The 16,615-nt window shown below is 40.7% G+C and overlaps 1 protein-coding gene across 6 annotated transcripts in view; it reads right to left on the minus strand.

The window, feature by feature from the left end:
* The window catches only part of ahdc1 (AT hook, DNA binding motif, containing 1), a 191,634-nt gene that overhangs the window by 44,307 nt on the left and 130,712 nt on the right, over positions 1–16,615 (minus strand). For 4 of the 6 annotated variants that reach the window (XM_078567455.1, XM_078567457.1, XM_078567456.1 and 1 more), the window contains exons 2-3: positions 12,271–12,370; positions 3,461–3,498 (exon numbers count right to left, since the gene is read on the minus strand). The gene's annotated coding sequence lies outside the window, so the exon portion shown is untranslated. Of the gene's footprint in view, positions 1–3,460; positions 3,499–11,298; positions 11,342–12,270; positions 12,371–16,615 lie in introns of all 6 variants that reach the window. The other 2 variants (XM_078567458.1, XM_078567459.1) reach the window with 2 other exon arrangements.

Below are 16,615 nucleotides of genomic sequence, written 5' to 3' on the forward strand. Positions count from 1 at the left end.
TCAGCTGTACAAAATTGTAAAAACGATTGCTACCAGCAATTCAAGAACGCAGCACAGCTTCATCTTCTCCAAGCAAATATAGACTTGCAATACAGACTTACCGGCATTCCTCAGGCCGTGAGAGGAAGTAATGGAAAAACGGGAGACTTGACAAAGGGGAATGGGGAGAGAACATAGTGCGGGCATATTAGTTGGGTTGGGATGCTTCATCCTTAAAATGGTAATGTAAGATGCCCTAAACACTAGCACCAAAGTGATATACATTGTTCAGGGTGGCAGATAAAGGTCTCTGAGGCACCAATGTCCAAACAGAATCTCACCCCTGCTACCTGTTCTCCCACTGCTTCAGTGAACTCTGCGGCTCTAGCTAATCCCACAGCAGTTATCAATGGAAAGTCAAAGAAGAATGTGGTTTATTATGGTGATAGAACAAGAACACATATCTTGCCACAAAACTTATCTAGTGTTAACTCAAAAGAAGAAATGGCCAAAATGTTTAGGTAAATATCACATGCTCTAAATTAGAATAACACAGGGCACTTTCATTGATTTTAGTGTGTTAAATTTAACATGTTGCATCGGCCTGCAAGAGGAGTTGCGTAGGGTGAAATGCATATTTTTCATTTATGTTTAAGTGCTTGTGAAAACATTGTCTGTCTCACTTTAACAGTTTTATTTGAAGTACATTGTAAATTAAATGTTCGATATTAAAGACAAAACTCAAGCTGAACAAATAACGTGTGGCATGTTATGCTTATATTAAATTTGTTGAATACAGAGGTTATGCCTGATGTGAATGTTGAAATGGTAGAACATTTGCCATCTTATTTTCAGTATCTTTGATAATTTAGGTGGAACTATCTATAGCAGATACAATAAATAAATAAATAAATGATTTAAAAATGAAAAATATTTAGAGATTAATAAAACGTTTTTCTTCCTTCATTTTGACATTCTTCTTTGCTCTCCTTAAGGCTGGAAGGCTAGGATTCACATTGGGGCATAGTTCCATAGGCCTGGGTCACAAGGGGCCACTTATCATCTGTGTGTTTGGACAGCAAATACTGGCAGACATTCAAACAAGGGTAGACGTCACTGCCATGCCTAACTGACCCTGTTCTCAGCCAGTAGTGAGTAAGATCGGTCAGAAAGATTAAGGGAAACTCAGCGTCCATTCATACACAGATAAGCAGTGGATAAGAAGAAATGGGAACCTCTGGCTGATTTTTCCTCCCCCCGCCTCCCCCCTGCTCTTTAGCCCAGCGAATAAGGGCAATTGCAACCCTTCCACTGCTGTTCTGGCACAGCTTATCTGACACAAGCAGGGCAGTGACCAAATACTAGACTTCCCTGTGCAGCGGGATCAGGCACACATCACCATCGTGCAGTCTACTGATTACAAAACCACCGACATGTCAATAATGAATAAATGGAATCTAAATGTCGTTTATAATGGTAATGGTGGGCTTCATGATGTAATTGATCCACAAAGCCAAAAGGAGTGAACACATTTTGTTATTCTTGTATCTGTAGGAGTTATTCTGTGACTTGGAATCATATTCTGAACATAGGGAACGCATCAAACTCACAAACTTTGATCGGAGCCAGGTAACATGTTGCCCAGTAATTTGGTTCAACTTGCTTTTACTTTGTGGATGCTTGGAACCAAGATTAAAATGCTCGGATTGGAACGAGCTGGTTGTGAGGAGAGATCAGCACATACAGATTGGGCCAATGCTGATGATGATGGTGTGATGTCTTTGAAATGTGATTTTCTGCTTTATAAAAAACAAAATTAATTTCTGTTCTGATAAAATGAAAAGCATTTCATGGTGAGCAACTTTCTCTGCACAGCTCTCACTCAGTAGCCGGAATTTTCCAGCCCCTCAGGCTGGCGGGATCTTCCAGTCAGTCCCACCAACGTGAGTGGAGATTTCAATGGCTCACGGGCCCCGCTGAGGGGGAACTTGCCACGGGAGGGGTGGTTGGGGGCTGGAAAATTCTGACCAGTATTTCTAGTCCGGCACTAATCGGGAATGCTAGCCTTCTCTTTCTGTGTTCCCAACCATACAGCTGCTATACGTTAGGGAAATGGAAGGAAAGAGACAGAATTACAGTCCAGATTGAGGAGCAGTTCTGTAGACAGGGCAGGGAGGGCAGAATGGACACAAGCAGAGAAGCCAGATCATTCAGACAAGTAGCATGAGGGCTACAATAGGAAGGAGGTTTGGCAAGTCAGCCAAAGTCATGCAGAGGGGCTGAGTAAGCTTGATAGAATAGAGTAATCGTCACGTAGCTATGCTCATAGTGTCTCGTCTTGAAGCTATCATTGAAGGCAGGTACAAAGTGAGACCTACGAGATGAATAGGACTACCATGTCTGGCTGCTGCTCATGTAGGGGGTACCAAATTCATTTCAATGTAATTTTACTTAATTTTGTTTTTACTATTGTCCTGCAATGTAACTGAGCATGTATGATGCGTGCCATATTAATCTTGCCCCCCGCCCCCCCAAACCCCCCCCAGGCTTTTTCACAAGTTATCAATTCTGCCCACAAGACCACTTTTCATTCTGCAGTTAAAAGATTCTCTGATTAAAGCCTATAACCACCAACTCTCCCAATTCAGTGGTAATATTACTGTCTGAATAAAGAACTGACTACCAAAAGATTTATTTTCTTTCATTGTTTTGAAGCTAGCATTTCCGTTATTTATTCATTTGCTTTTAGCAGGAAGGGAACATGAACTCCAATACACGCTCTCCCTCATTACTGGAAATGTCAGCACTTTTAATATAAACATTCATAAAGTGCAATTGTTTTAAAACTCCTTGAATAAACTATTAATAATGGTGACACTTGTGATTGAATGAAAGTGTCCTAACTACACTCAGTCTGTATTTTGGTATCCACCCAATATCTTGCCAAATACAACCACCTATGTTAGATTGCTGTACCTGTCAGAAACGTTTCTTGTCTGATTTCACTATTAATATGTCAGAAGCTTAGCACTTGATAAATGAAAGCAGAGTTAAGTAAGTTCACTCTATCTGTCTAAGCACAATTTTAGTAATTGTCTCAGTTTAAAAAAACAATTTAAACAGCAAGGGTGATTTCAGAATGTTCCTAGATTAAAATTCTTGGAAACTGGCCTATAAATACTTGTGTTTATTGTTGACTTTGAAGTTATTTTACAGATACTCCCAAATGTTAGGAGATTTTTAATGAGATAAAACTACGGGTTAAATTGCTTTGCGTCATAAATTTGCCATTTTTAATTCTGTACAGATTACAATTTCAAATCACAATTTAAAATCAATTGGCATATCTAAAGAAATAACTGCTACAAAGAACCTCAATTTATTTATCAATGTTAAGAAAACCCCAATGTGGCATTGGACATCTTAATCAGGAAGATTGGCATTGCTTCAAGACTTGAATAAAAAGTAAAGAGACTCTTACCTTTAACTGTGACATTGCTGCTACTATTCAGTAAACTCCTAAGAAATGAAAAACAAAACAGGGTAGATAGTTTTAGTACGCAGAAGTTTAAAATCTCAGACGGCTATACAGTACTATCAAAAGCTAAATAAATTTTATCCAATTGCATTGGTCTTGAGGGTAGATTGGATCTGATTTAGAGGCAGTAGCTTTCAGTCAGAAGATTGCAATTTTAATGTTTCAGTGACTGATGAGTAGGGAAACTCTCCAGGCTAGGAACCTACAATTTCAAAAGTGAGATGGAATACACTCTTAGAAGATTCAAGTGACAAATCGTAGCCACAGTGAATGTAGGCTCGGACAGGTAACCAAGGAGGAAAGTCTAAAAGAAAACACTTCTTCAGTTAAAATAAGTCGATTATTGATGTCCATCCATCCAACAACCAACACCAGAAGCCTTCAAAATCTTAACACAAGCTATCTCACAACTTGCAAGTTCCTCTTTCTGACTACTCTGCTCTGGGTGGAAGGTAGACAATATGATCTGCCCACAAATCCCTTCATTGTTTTACGATTTCAAGTAAAATGGCAAATAAGAAACTGCAACCCCTCCACCCTGCAAACTCCAGCTGTGAGATCACCTGGAAACAATTTGATTAATTTATGACATAGGGCGGAATCATCCCAGATTTGCACAAAGTGCGGTAGCGAGCAAAAAAAAAGTTTTACCCTCCGGCCGCAAAGACAGGTTTCTGCACTGTATCATCCCATTCCTGCTTCATTAATTATGCAGCTACAAGAAACACGCCATCTCGCTGGTGGGCAGCCTCAATCTGCCTGTCACGCTGTTACCTTACCACTTCCTCACGCAGGGCACCATATTTAAACTGCAGCCACGCGCACACTTCTCAACGCTTGCATCCCAGGACTGCTCCAGTGAAGACATGGCCCCAAAAGCCAAGGAGAGTGCAGCCCCCTCCGATTCAGTGACACATCCCTGGGATGCCTTTTGGATGCTGTGGAGGCCCCCCCGCAATGTCCTCAACCCCTGCTCTGGCCGCAGGAAACCCATCAGTCTCACTATTCCGGTTTGGGAGGCAGTGACAGAGGTGGTCAGTGCCAATGCTAGACACAAGAAGTTGGCCATAAGTTCAGAAAACGGATGAATGATCTCATCCATGCTGCCAGGGTAAGACAACCATCTCATCACTCTAAACTCTCACACTCACAAGGCCACCATACATTCACTGGCATCTCACTCACTGCCAGCTCAAGGGACATCACCACTCACTCTCTCACACACACCCTCACATCTCCATCTGGCTTCATCTCCTCTGGAGATGCCTCACCATTTTGAGGCCACTTGCACAGATCAACTTGTGCCCCCACACACACCCTGGGTTACCCCCATCCCCAGTACAGCCCTCGCCCTGCAGCCTCTTCCCTTTCCTGAGGCCACTTCTCCCCCTTCTCCAAGCAAGCCGTGGCCCTGCATCCGTTGAAAATCCAACCCTGCCTTACGGCTGGTCTGGTAGACAGAGACCTGCCCGTGAGCCCCCCCTAAAATTGATGTGGTGCCTGTGAAGCCTGGCGCTGAGACTGTGAGTGCTGCCCAAAGCAAGGTAGGCAAACAACCCTCGAAGTCTTGAGCAGTGCAGATGATTTTTGGCTTTCTTGCCATATTGTCCCCCCCTCGCCCGCCATGACACCTGAAGACAATGGAGTCGGATATATCCGGCCATAGGCAAATACAACATTAGCTTCAATTATCCATCTTCTGCCATATTTGAAAAAGTCTCTCAATTTCTATTCCTGATCATTTATACATTGAATATACATTTCAGAACTTAGCAGGTTAAAGTTAAATTTTTTCAACCTCAATGACTTTACATACTCCCCCTAACATCACCCTTTTCTAAACATTCTCCCTAATGTGGCTGACACTTTAATGTAGTAATGTTTTCACATACAGACATTGGTAATCACTGTATATTGACTACATAAGATCAGTGTGTCCAAGCAATGAGCCAAAACCTATATACTTGTTAATAACACCTAGATATCACTGCTACCATATACAAAAATTGCCCTGTGCTCACAACTGTTTGTTTTAAGGGGTCCTTATAGAACCATAGAACACTACAGCACAGAAAACAGGCCATTCGGCCCTTCTAGTCTGTGCCAAAATATTATTCGCTGGTCCCAATGACCTGCACCTAGTCCATAACCCTCCAGACCTCTCCCATCCATGCATCTATCCAATTTATTCTTAAAACTTAAGAGTGAGCCCGCATTTACCACGTCAGATGGTAGCTCGTTCCACACTCTCACCACTCTCTGAGTGAAGAAGTTCCCTCTAATGTTCCCCCTAAACCTTTCCCCTTTCACCCTAAAGCCATGTCCTCTCGTGTTTATCTCTCCTAATCTAAGTGGAACGAACCTACTCGCATTTACTCTGTCTATACCCCTCATAATTTTGTAAACTTCTATCAAATCTCCCCTCATTTTTCTACGCTCCAAGGAATAAAGTCCTAACCTGTTTAATCTTTCCCTGTAACTCAACTCCTTAAGACCCGCCAACATCCTAGTAAATCTTCTCTGCACTCTCTCAATCTTACTGATATCCTTCCTGTAGTGTGGCAACCAGAACTGCACACAATACTCCAAAGTTGGCCTCACCAATGTCTTATACAACCTCACCATAACATCCCAACTCCTATACTCAATACTTTGATTTATAAAGGCCAGTATGCCAAAAGCTTTCTTTACAACCCTGTCTACCTGTGACGCCACCTTCAGGGAATTATGTATCTGAACTCCCAAGACCCCTTTGTTCCTCCGCACTCCTCAGGGCCCTACCATTTACTGTGTATGTCCTACCTTGGTTTGTCCTTCCAAAATGCAACACCACAAACTTTTCCGCATTAAATTCCATCTGACGTTTTCTGGCCCATTTTTCCAGTTGGTCCAGATCCCTCTGCAAGCTTTGAAAGCCTTCCTCACTGTCCACAACGCCTCCAATCTTAGTGTCATCAGCAAACTTGCTGATCCAATTTACCACATTATCATCCAAATCATTGATATAGACAACAAACAACAACGGTCCCAGCACAGATCCCTGAGGCACACCACTAGTCACAGACCTCCAGTCTGAGAAGCAATCATCCACTACCACTCTCTGTCTTCTCCCACACAGCCAATTTCGAATCCAGTTTACAACCTCTCCATGGATACCAAGTGTCTGAACCTTCTGAACTAACCTCCCATGTGGGACCTTGTCAAAGGCCTTACCAAAGTCCATGTAGACAACATCCACAGCCTTTCCTTCATCTATTTTCTTGGTAACCTCCTCGAAAAACTCTACAAGGTTCGTTAAACATGACCTACCACGCACAAAGCCATGCTGACTATCCTTAATCAGCCCTTGGCTGTCCAAATAATTGTATATCCGATCACACAGAACACCTTCCAATAATTTACCTACTACTGACATCAGGCTCACTGGCCTGTAATTACCTGGTTTACTTTTGGACAACGGAACAACATGAGCTACCCTCCAATCCTCCGGCACCTCACCCGTAGCTAAGGACATTTTAAATATTTCTGCCAGGGCCCCTGCAATTTCTACACTAGTCTCCCTCAAGGTCCGAGGGAATATCATGTCAGGCCCAGGGGATTTATCTACCTTTAATCACTGTAAGGCAGCAAGCACCTCCTCCTCTTTAATCTCTATATGTTCCATGACATTACTGCTTGTTTCCCTTCCTTTCTTATACATTATGCCAGTTTCCTGAGTAAATACTGATGCAAAAAAACTGTTTAAGATCTCCCCCATCTCGTGAGGCTCCACACATAGATGGCCACTCTGATCTTCAAGGGGACCAACTGTGTCCCTTACTATCCTTTTACTCTTAATATACTTGTAGAAACCCTTCGGGTTTACCTTCACATTATCTGCCAAAGCAACCTCATGTCTTCTTTTTGCCTTCCTGATTTCCTTCTTTAGTATTTTCTTACATTTTCTATACTCTACAAGTACTACAATTATAACTGCATATTTCTTACAATAAATGACAACTTCCGCCTCTAATGACAACACTCATATATTCTGAACAGCATGGTAGTGCAGTAGTCACAACTCCACTGAGGTGCAGGACTGACAGAACAAAACAAAAAATGGTGCTGAACATTTAAGGAGTGTTAGCATCTTTGATGAGATTAAACTCTCAGGTAAAGTGAGCAAACAATGCATCATGACAGTGTATCGACACACCTCTGAGCTCCAAGTCATCGTGTCAATTGTAGCACTCGCTGAGTTAAGGAATTACTGAAAGGTGAGCCAGAAATCTGATTAAAAGCTGAAAGGGTAGGAGAAGAATATGGGTGATAATTAACATCATTTGCATGTGAAACTTACAAAACGAACCTTTACTTAAATATCGCATCTTAAAGAGTTTAACATCGCCAGTAGTTTTATTAAGGAAAAGAAAGGCTTGCACATATATAGCACCTTTCACAACCACCAGATGTCTCAAAGTGCTTTACAGCCAATTAAGTACTTTGTGAGGTGCAGTCACTGTTGTAATGTAGGAAACAAAGCAGCCAAATTGCACACAGAAAGCTCCCAAAATCAACAATGGGACAGCTACCAGATAATCTGTTTTTGTGCAGTTGATTGAGGAAAAAATATTGGCCAGGCCACTGTGAATAATTTCTTTGCTCTTCTTCAAAATAGTGCCCTGGGATCTTTTATGTTCACCTGAGGGGGCAGCCAGGTCTTTGGTTCTGCCTCATCCAAAAGATGGCACCTCTGACAGTGCAGCACTCCCTCAGTACTGCACTATAGTGCCTGTCTTCATTTTTGTGCTCGAGTCCTGGGCCACGACTAGAATCCACAATTTTGTGATCCTATTAGTGTTTATCCTTGTTAGTTGATATTCGACTTTGAGTTGTACAGTTATTATGAATCAATGATGGCCACCAATGTTGGAGGTGGACATCAACTTGATAGTTGCGTGATGTTTATAGACTTATTTTTAGAACTTTCAAAAACTATCAGCAACTACGTGTAAATTCTGTCACTGAATTTAATCTCACGGGGTTAAGAATATAAAATGATAATGCTGTACGTTATGGTCACTTAATATTCTCTTGGGCATTAATAACAATCCATCCTCTTTAAACTTGGGTGGATTGAAAAATCTGCTCCCCATGTCCTTATTCATACCAAGTACCATTCACCCTTTGACCTAAATTGGCTCCAGGTCAAGCAAAGGCTTGATTTTTAAAATTCAAAAAAGTTTTCAAATCCCTCTGTATCTCTCTTATTTTCTCCAGCCCCTTAACTTTCTGAGATACCTGTGCTCATCTAATTCTTGCCTCTTGAGCAATTTTAATTGCTCTATCATTGGTGGTCGTGCCTTAGGCTGCATAGATCCTAAAATCTGGAATTTCCTTTTTTAAACATCTCCCGACTCTCTATCTCTTTCTTCCTTTAAGATGCCCCATAAAAGCTATGCCTTTGACCAAGGTTTTGATCACCTGTCCCAATACCTCCTTCAGTGGTTTGGTTTGTAATTCTGCTTGACAACACTCCTGTGAAGCACCTTGGAATAGTGTGTTACATTAAAATTGCTATATAAATATAAGTTGTTATAGAGCTGTGGATTCTCATTATTTACCCTTATCTTGCAGATTCAGGATAGTTTTATAAATATTACAAATTGTTTTTCCTTTTATCAAATGTGCATGGCAGGCAAAGCATGAATGGTTTACTTTTCTCTTCTGACAATTTTTAAGATGTTAACCAAAAGCATGCAGTCAACACTGGGTTGAACCAGGATGGAAGAGGTCAAAGAGGGCTTTGAGTGAGGCCAAGCCTTGTAAGGAGCCACACAACAGCTTGGTAATGTAATCTGCAGAGTTACACTGAGTAACAACAACTCAATAATTATATTACAGACACGTGGGTCTGCTACACTGGAAACATGAAATCGTAATGCAGGGAGATATGTCATCTAACAGGCATTAATACACCCCCCCAAAAGAGTGCAGGCAAGATGCAAATAGATAACAGCAATGTTGGAAGATATTAAATTCTCAGTAGAGTTGCTTCAACCAATATGTTTAAATATTTCTTCAAACTTCATAGGATAAACAGTACATCGATAGGTATTGAAATGACAGTTGCCATGGTTATTTGAACCTTTCCAAGCTGCAACCCTGGGACAAAGCATTGCAATCTTATTTATTTTAACAATTGGATAATTTCAGTCACAAACATACACAAAAACACAATGAAGAAACTCAAGGCTAAATGAAACCTAAGACGAATGAAGTGGCCAAAATCATTTATTGCTTTTAAGCATCACCAGTTGGATGAATTCTATCAGCTTTGAGGGGGTATGGCCATAATCTCCTTAAAACATCACCATCATTATCAAAAATCTCCCAGAATTATTAAAAAATTCATTCACAGCATGTGGGTGTTGCTGGCAAGGCTAGCATTTATTGCCCATCCTCATACAACTGAGTAATTTGATAGGCCATATCAGAGGGCATTTAAGAGTCAACCACATTGTTATGGGTCTAGAGTGTCACATGTAGGACTGAGAAGGCAAGGTGGGCAGATTTCTTCCCTAAAGGGATTAGTAAACTGGAGGGATTTTACAACAATCTGGTAGTTCTATGGTCACTGTCACTAGTACCAGTTTTTTATTTCAGATTTATTAAATTAACTGAATTTGAAGTCCCCAGTTGCCATGGTGGGATTTGAACTCATGTCTTCGGATCATCAGTGCAGGCCTTTGGATTACTAGTCGAGTCACATAACCACAAAGCTACCATACACATAATTTCCACCCACCCACGCACCCCGCCCCCCCACAAAGACAGTGGAACCGTAAGAAAATCTCCCGAGATACCAGAGTTATAGAACAGGGAATCTGAAGGAGGGTAACCAGAGGGGAGAGCAGAGGAGAAGAGGGTTAAACTTAGGTTGATTTATTTGAACAATGTTAGAACATTAAGCAATCCTTCTGACATCTCTGTACAGTAACTGATTATGGAGAGGTATCTTTCTTTCTGGTATTAGGCGCTCTGTGTTGGTCTCTGGCATTGCCAAAGCTTTATCCTATTAATATAAAAAAAAAGCACCCAAGTGTTGACTGGATTCAAATGATCTGTGATTTTTGTTAAAGATTACTTTAATGTGGGAAAACAGTTTGTTGTGCACCTGCTCCAAAATCAAATGCTTCTTCTGCAAAGGTAATTTTCTGTAAATTCCTGACATGGATTTTCATGTGTAATTAGATTGAAACATTTATTAGAATTGATAAATGCCTCCAAATTCCTAAAGGGACAAAATCTAAGCTTTGGAGCAGATTGCTCCAAACTCCAAGAAGGGAGACGTCTGCACATCAACCCAATCTTGTCCCAATGCACACACACAGCATTAGATTATTTTCATTGAATATTGCAAGCAAACATATTTCCTGGGCTTTCACCTTGTAATAGCTATATACCATCTTGCAGAAACATTTGAGTTGCAGCATAACATAGAAACAAGCTGTGTATTTTGGAAGCTGTAAAAGAAATTCACCATTCAAAGGGTTAATGGCCATACTTTCATAAACAGATTAGTCAACATTTTCAAGTGTCTTGTGAAGGAAAGGATACCAACTTCTAGCAAGGTTTTCCACACAAAATCAAATCTCAACAGAGACAATTACTTATTTAAAAAAAAACAGCATTTAGTCTTTAAATAATATTTCAGGAGCATGAATTTATATACACACACACATACAGGATATATCGTATACAAAACCCTACTAAAGAAAGCAAACCCAAGTGTTACTAACCTTTTCTCAGTTGATTACATTTAAAAGCTCCGGGGAAAATAATCTAGGAAGAAACAGTGGCATTTTATAGCCCGGAGATAGAATTTTGCACTCTGTAGTCGTAGTTACTTTAGCTTTTTCCTGTTTTATCCATTTATTACAGGTTTTATGTAATTTCTCTTTGTCCTCTGGTGTACTGTAGGTGGTTCTTGTTATGTAAGTCTTGTCACTACACATTGCAGACATTTTCACAAAACGCAGACCCTACTGTCGAGCTTGCTTCAGTTGTTATTACCTTCTCCCGATCCATTTGTTATGCAAGTTAAAAATCCCTGCTCTGCAACGTTTTGTGCCATGGAACGTCTTCTCTATCAGTGTAATGCTGGCACACAGTAGATCACAAACGCTTTCCATCCTCCACAGCAGCTGAATGACACTTTCTTGACTATTATTTCTTTACGAATGACACACCACTGAGCAGAGAAGACTGGTAGGATTTTTTTTTTTGCAGGGAGCAATTTTTACTGAGCATGAAGATTAATTGGCAAATGTGTTTGTGAAAATTTCCACAGTGCCCACCCTCCTGGATGAAGAGGGCTATAGAGACACCCTCGAGGGAAAAACAAATGGAAATCAAGGAGAAAAAAATACACACACACACACACACACACACACTCAAACACACACACAGAGCACACACGCACAGGCTTGGTTTGAAAAAAAACTTGGGAAGAAAAGCATTAATTTGAAGCACATCAGTGTGACATCTGAAATCAATTTCCTGCATTGCCTCACTCACCAAATGTAGACGAAAATCTATTATTTATCTATAGACTATAGTGGCCTGGTTTTTTTCCCCTTCTCACTTTTTGCCTCACACCACACCACCAATTATTAAATGACAAAATCCTCTTTACAGACACAACATGAGAATGCAATAATAATGAACTAGGTCCATTAACAAAGATATTGTAAAAACAAAGGTTTCATTACCTTCAGCCCCAGTACCATTTGTTCTCAAAACTGGCACAAAAAGATGCTCATTAAGCTTGAAGCCATCTGGCTCTAAGTGCTGTATTACCGAAGGAGAATTCTGTAAAAAAAGTATATATGATACAGATGGGAATGGCCAGTTTTCTGTTAGTGTAGGTCATTGTTAAAGCCCTTTCTGTAGATAGAAAAACTGAAAACATTGAATCGTTTGCATAAAAGACCAGTCCTTTACAAATGTAAATTCTGTGTGCAGTGTAAACAAATGAAATCGCACTGCAGTCCTACTTTTCAACTGGAATATAATATTTATAGGTTCCTTCACTTAAACCGGGGGGTGGGTGGAGGGTAGGGAAGGGGTGGGGGGGGGGGTGGAGAGAGAGAGAGAGAAACACACACACATATGTGTATGTGTATATGGACACACATTTGTAATTATTGTTGTGTGATCTATAGCCAGACACCAGAAAAGACTATACAATTAAGTTTGCCTCATCTTTCTCTCCTCCCCCCTCAGTCTCCCAGAGGTACAGCATGCTTTTAATTTAAGACTCTGAACACTGCCAGCATTTTAAACACCACAATTTTCCTGTTATTGTCCTCAGACACAGGCACTAAAATGCATACACGGTTAAAATAGACCACACAAATACAGTGCCCGTCTGTCAATCCATACCACATTCCTCCGGCACCTTAGTATTCCTCCATTTTACTCTGGATGGGGGAGCAGGGAGATGCTGATGGTGCTTTTTGGGGATCAAATACTTTCTAAATAATAAATCAACTACAATTTGTCATAAAATATTTATTAATAACAAAGAAGTGACTGATGGAGTTATTTAAAAATTAGGCACTTTGATTACTTGATGTTTGCAGCGATGTGTGCTACACGGTCTATTCAGAGAGCCATAAGACTGCAGCTCTCGACAAAAATCATTGGGTGCAAGAGGGTTACGCAATTTGTTCCCTTAGCCAATTATTGGAAGAGCGTCAACACTTAAAAAAGAGTGCAACAAAAATGGATGTAGTTAAGACAAGTCGCACTTAATTATTTGTTTTGCAATGAATCACTTGAAGTACTGCGGCTCCAAGTTCTTAAAGGACTCTGCTCATCTTGCGATGTTTAGACACAGACACAACATTCCACTGGCATACTCTAAAGTAGCAAAGATAGCAACTGGCCTGGAAGCCTGTTGTAGTTTTCAGAATGTTTATGAATACTTTCAAAGTTTTGGTTCATATCACATCTTTGGAGCACTTCCGAAACCTCATAATGGCAATTACAGCAAACTTCATCATCACTGCACTCAAAGCCCCAAAACTGCCCCATGAAATTTCTGTCATGCAACTTTCTTTCTCTCTGAGGAATCTGTTAACGTGTAGTAAACCACGGACAGTAGGAAGATTATTTGACAGCAGGGGCTCTCCTGGCAGCACTTTCACCTGAGTCAGAAGGTTGTGGATTCATGCCCCATTGGACTTGAGTTTTGAATACAAAATGTAGGCTGACACTCCCAGTTTAGTACTGAGTGAGTGCTGCATTGTCGAAGTTGCCATATTTCGGATGTGATGTTAAACCGAGGGCCCATCTGGTCTCTCAGCTGGCTGTAAAATATCTTTTGGCACTATTCGGAAGAGCAGAGGAGTTCTCCCCTGATTCTTGGCCAATATTTATCCTTCAGCCAACATCACTAAACAGATGGCCGTCACACTGCTGTTGGTGGGAGCTTGCCGTGCACAAATTGGCTTCTGCATTTCCTACATTACAACAGTGGCTACACATCAAAAAAAAGGGGGGCTTCATTGGCTGCAATGCACTGGAGGTTGTGAAAGGCGCTGTATAAATGCAAGTCTTTCATTTTCCTTTCACATTAATTCCCAATACTTAACAGGCAATGCAACACGGAAACCTGTAGCTTTCAGTGTGAGAGTGATAGCTCTTCATTAATATACTGCTGGTCACATGATGCTGTACACACACACCCAAAACATCAAGCAATCTCTCACTCACATTGTTATTGGCTCGGTAGTTTTGCCAAACATAGAGTTGATCAAGAAGCTGAATGGCAAACCTGTGTGACAGCATCCAGCCCAAACAAGAAATCACAGAAAAATATGTTCCATTTAAAACAGCAAATATCTGAGAAGGAATCAAAGATCATAATTCAATCACTGAAGAACTAAAACATTCAGAGCTCTGTAAGATGTTTAGCTGGAGGAAATGCCTTTTATGTACTTTTAAGGTTTCTATTAATATATTATATATCATTTTTCCACTTTGCTGTATTACTTTTGCATGATCAATTCAGTAACAGCTCAACAGAAAAAGGGTCAAAATGATCACAAGGCTTTTTAATGGTGAAAGTGAAAGGGCAATTTTTTAAAGATTTATGGTACTGGGTACACAGTGAACAATCAATGTACTGTCACAAACTTCTATCATGACAACCCTGCAATATAGAAGCCAGAGATGTTGACCACAGATACTGCAATGATACCGCTGTGCTGCTCCCAAGCTAGGCGACTGCATGATTCACGCAACTCTTCTGCTTCTTGTTACAATAATTTAGAGACTGAGTGCATCAATTTGCGCTCCCGAATTAGAATTCACTGCCGTCTCCTTGCAGTCACATGTGAGAACTCGAAGCAGTAATGATTGGTGGCCTCTTGTCCTCCAGCCTCCAAGGGATGGGAAAGACATGAAGTGCCAGTAATGCTATGCTACGTACCATTGGACAGCTCAAATCCCCACTGCCTGGCTGAAAGCATGCCTGAGCTGATGTTATTGAATGTGACACAGAGAGCACACAGTACACACAAAACCTCAGCTCTCTTGTAGGAAGTAGGCAAACACACTACATGTTCATGAACAAAAGAGTCCATTAATAGTTTAATATCCATCCACTATTTGTGAGTATGTCATTCTAGACACATTTGAGAACACAATGCAAGGTTTTTTACCTTTTTATGCCTTTTTCTTGAACAGGAAAAGGAGACTTGGTTTTATTTATTTTTTTGCGAGTAATACTTTTTTTTGCAGCTGATGTCAGGACAGCATGTTTTATAGTTTGATGGTAAACTTAAACATTTAATCATGGAGCCTCGAGGCTTTGTTAGTTCTGCTTGAGTTTGACGTTGCAAAATCCAGCTATGTTCCTCGTTCCCTCCCTATCTTGACTCTCCAGCTCCGCCCCCCACCCCCCCACATCCCAAAAAAGAAGAAAACGAGCTACAGTTTTACCTCCCCTGCTGACTAAATTCTTGACAACTAAATCATGAGCCAGGGTTCAAAGGTTCTTCATTTCACGCCTGTAGATTTTGAAGGCTCTACCTGAACCAAAAAAAAAGGCTGTTTGTTGAAGACTCAGGAGATGCAAAATTTTGTAATTCATGTACAAAACTGACAAATAATAAAAGATGCAAAGGTTGCGAACACCTTATTAATTTAATGGTACCACTGCAAAAACCCTTCCCCTCCCCCTTGCTGTTCGTTTCAGGGAGCAATGAATCTTGTTCCTGTCTGTCACTGATACAGAACGTTAAACAGGACTGAGTCAGCTATAAAGTGAAATGGAGCTCCCTCTCCCCACCTGGATATCCAGAAACTTTCTCTGCTTCTTTTTAAAATATAAGAGATTTATGTTTAGCATGTGTTAATTAATTACTTTGACATTAGCACTGCTTAATCACCAAGACGAATGCTGCAGGGCCAGAAAGGCACACAGACTGGTTACACCCAGACACAATGAACCAATTATCTAATTGGCTCCACATGGAAATACAGAGGCATGGGTTTCACTGGAAAAGTCTGGTGAGAGTAAATTTAGAAGTAACATTGGATTGGACAGGAAGAATATGGAGTCACCATTTTCCTGGCCCTTTTGCACCGAGTATCTGCATCTTCCCGTTGTATGGGGAGCCCCATAATGTTTCAGTGACATATAAAGCTGGTAATATCCAGAGGGAGCTGCACATACGGAGAGAAAATATACTTCTGTCGCCTGAGCTATTTTTAGGTAATGTTTCAAAGTAAGTATACGCATGCATATATCTCAATCTCTCTCACGGTTTGGATAATGCTCTGCCTTAAACAATCATAGGTAATATTGGACTACACAGAAGCATGTGATAACTGCCAATAGCCTTTCAGGAAGAGTCCAGTGTAATTTTCAGAATGAGGGTAATAAATGCAAAATACTCCACACACGTGTATACCGAGGAAGATTACTGGAATACACACTTTTCAAGTGCCCGGCTATTTGTCGCTTAAGCCTGTGTTTGAGAGTACTGAATGAATATTCCGCACTCAACAGACATTTGTGAAGGGCTACCACTAATGGTCGGCACT

The sequence above is a fragment of the Cetorhinus maximus genome, chromosome 21 (genome assembly GCF_964194155.1).
Source record: "Cetorhinus maximus chromosome 21, sCetMax3.hap1.1, whole genome shotgun sequence".
NCBI lineage: Eukaryota > Metazoa > Chordata > Chondrichthyes > Lamniformes > Cetorhinidae > Cetorhinus > Cetorhinus maximus.